Source organism: Beta vulgaris, chromosome 1 (assembly GCF_026745355.1).
Source record: "Beta vulgaris subsp. vulgaris cultivar EL10 chromosome 1, EL10.2, whole genome shotgun sequence".
Classification (NCBI taxonomy): Eukaryota; Viridiplantae; Streptophyta; class Magnoliopsida; order Caryophyllales; family Amaranthaceae; genus Beta; species Beta vulgaris.
Genome location: NC_079202.1, coordinates 32,820,780 through 32,824,268, shown reverse-complemented (window position 1 = coordinate 32,824,268; position 3,489 = coordinate 32,820,780).

Genomic DNA, 3,489 nt, shown 5'->3' with positions numbered 1-3,489 from the left:
TTCATAAACTCTAATCATGTAATGAAGTTCTTTATTGACATGAGGTACTTGTTGCTTGATTTTAATTAGAGGTCTGATTGAAATGAATTGTGCATGGATGTATGGTAGTCGTGACATGTGTGAATTCGTGGATGGGGTCTTTGAATTTTGTGATGCTGCATTAAGTCATGTTTTATTGTCCTTATGTTGATTGTGGTATTGTGAGCATGGTTATTAAGCTTGGGTCGCTGAGGGATCATATCTTTCGTCGTGGGTTTAGGCAAGACTACCATGTATGGGTTTGACACAGTGAGGATGGTATATATTATGGTTAGAATGTCGTTGTTAACGATGTGCATGAAAGAGCTTAGTTTGATGTCATTGAGAATGACAAGAACATCGAGGACGAATATGAGAATATTGAAGTAGAGGATGATGATGATGATGAAGGGGACCATATCGAGGAGATGATGGAGGGGTGGATGATCATGTTAGGAACGGGCTCGTATTTTTTAGTGCATGGCCGAGTGTCCTCGATGTGGGAAGTCGCGTTATAGGCGTGCAGGGGATAATGATAAGAAAGGGCCTCTAGCAAAGGTGATGTGGTATCTTCCGATTATACCACGATTCAAGCACATGTTTTCAATCAAAAAAGATGCTATGAACTTGAGGTGGCATACAGAACAAAGGAAGAAGGACGATTTTATCAAACATCCGATTGATGCTCCTTAGTGGAAAGGTATCAATCGTCTGCATAAGACCTTTGGTGCCTAGAATAGAAATCTCAGGCTTGTCTTATGTACAGATGGGGTGAACCCATTTGGCACTCTTAGTTATTAACATAGTACATGGCCGATTCTTCTAGTTATATACAACTTTCCTCCTAGTTTGTGCATGAAACGTAAGTACATCATGTTATCGATTCTTATTTCAGGGTCGAAACAACCTGGAAAGGACATAAATGTCTACCTCCAACCACTTGTTGATGATTTGAGAAAAATGTGGGAGGAAGGAGTTTCTGTATGATGCACATGCTCATGAGGTATTCACATTGCGTGTCATGCTTTTATACACTCTTAATGACTTTCCTGTTTATGGCAACTTATCTGGATACATGAACAAAGGGACGAAAGCATGCCTGACTTGCATCGACGACACAGAACCTAAATACATTTCTACTTGCCACAAAGAAGTTTATATGCGGACCTGAAGGTTCCTTCAACGCGACCATCCTTATCGTAATAAGAAGAAGGCATTCGATGAACAATCGAGGAAAGGGTTGCTCGTTGGGCATTGACTGATATTGAGGTTTTTGATCAGGTCAAGGGTATTGAAATGATATTCGACAAAGGAACGGGTGATGGTGCTAAGGGACTTTGGAAAAACGAGCCTACTATGTGGAAACTTCCATATTTGAGGGATCTAGAGGTTAGACATTATTATGATCTCGACGTCATGCACATAGAGATAAATGTATGTGGCGCCATTCTAAGAACACTTATGAATACTCCACATATGACAAAGGATAGCAAAGGAGTGCGACTGTATCTGGAAAGTGAGGGGCATCGACCAGAACTATGGGCTTAAAAGAGGGACACCAAGAAAAGAAAGAAAAAAGAGAAAGTGTCTAGCAAAGGAAAAGGAAAGGGAAAAAAAAGGAAATTGAAGAAGGGTTGGCTCAGGAATTGAAGGAAAAGGAAAGAAAAAGGTGATTGATGATTGTATGAACTATTTGCCTTCGGCTTACTACACTCTATTTAAAGCTGAGAAACAACTTTATACAGCATTAAGGCTCCATCAGGGTACTCATCGAGCATGAAAAGATTTGTTACCTTATATGGTGAGTTGAAGCTATCGAGTATGAAGTCTCATGATTGTCATGTAATGATGCAAGTATTCTTATCGATTGCAATTCGAGGGATATTGTTGAAACACGTGAGACATACCATAACAGAGTTGTGTTCTTTTTTCAATACTATATGTAGCAAAACGTCACAACCGTCGAAGCTTGATGCTCTATAGGCTAGCATGATATAGACTTGTGCAAGTTTGATATGTATTTCCCACCTGGTTTCTTTGACATTATGGTCCATTTGGTTGTACATCTAGTTCGAGAGATTAAGCTATGTTGTCCGGTATTTTTAAGGTGGTGCTATCCCTTTGAGAGAAATATGGGCTCATTAAAAGATGAAATAAGGAATCCAGCGCAACAAAAGGAAGTATAATTCAGGGGACTGTGAGTGAAGAGGTCGATAGTTTGGTGGCTGAGTTCTTAAATAATATTAATCCTATTGGACTTCCTACATATGGACACGATGATCCTTTTAATTCTTTTGCCTTTCCTATCTCACAATTGTCTTTACTTTTGGAATCATACATGCACACTAACTCACTTTCAACCAAGACTTAGTATCAGAACAACTTAACTCAACACAAACTAGACATGCACTCCACTTTGGGGAAAGTTTCGCCAGACATGAGGGTTAGGCAAAAATAGGATAGAAAAGCTCATATGGTTTAAGAAGCGGATAATTATGCTGGTATTAAAGTTTTTTGGCTTTGGAGCTCCTATTTTTAGCAAAAGAAACGCCCTAAATCTTCTTCTATAGGCTCGGTCTTATGCAATCTTGGGGAGATAAAATGCAAGTCACAAGTTAGGCGATCAATGGTGAAGGTTGTAAATGAGTCTTACGAGGTTCTTGGCCCTCCTTAAGGATTCATCACACAAAGGCAAGGAAATCCAATCAACCAACTCGCCTAATTTCAAAAAGATTCTACCAAAAGTTATCGTTCTCAAGAATCACTTAAAGTCACAACAAGGCTTCCAAAATCATCAAGTCTAATGTAGGGAAGGTCTTCCAATCAAGTTATGAACACTTTTGGCCACAAATCATGCATGCAACCAAGCAATCTTAAATGCAGAAAAAAAAATAAAAAGAAAATGTGTTTTTTTTATATATGAAATTTTTTTATGCAAAGCAAGGCTACCAAACAAACTACCAAAAACAAGTTGTACAAATGTGAAATATAAGAAATAGGGGTGGGGCATAAGACCAAGAAGATTGATCAATCACCACCTATACCTAAAACCGATAGAACCCAACATCACTAACTACCTATGACCCCAAACTCCCAAAAATATAGGCATACATGCAAGGCCCCCAAGCTTAAGCAAAACTCCGCATTTGGAGTTGCAAAAGGAGGGGAGGGATGGGGTGCATGAATATCACCTAGTAGTTCCAACCATCACCCATCGGGAGGGGATTAGGAGGGAAATACACACCTGAGTACCCGTCGGGGAAGTAAGACGGGTAGTGGGGGTAGGGCCAGAAAGAAGGCTCCTCAAATGGCCCTTCACGAAGGTCGAAGGTAGGAGGGTAGTAGCGATGGTTAGGGCAAGGTGGCTGGTGTCCGGAGTGGACATTGGCGAGATGAGTTCGCCAACCCAAACTAAACACATGGTCAAGGTCGGTTTGGATGACGGCAAGGGTAGCAGTGAGCACACGGTGA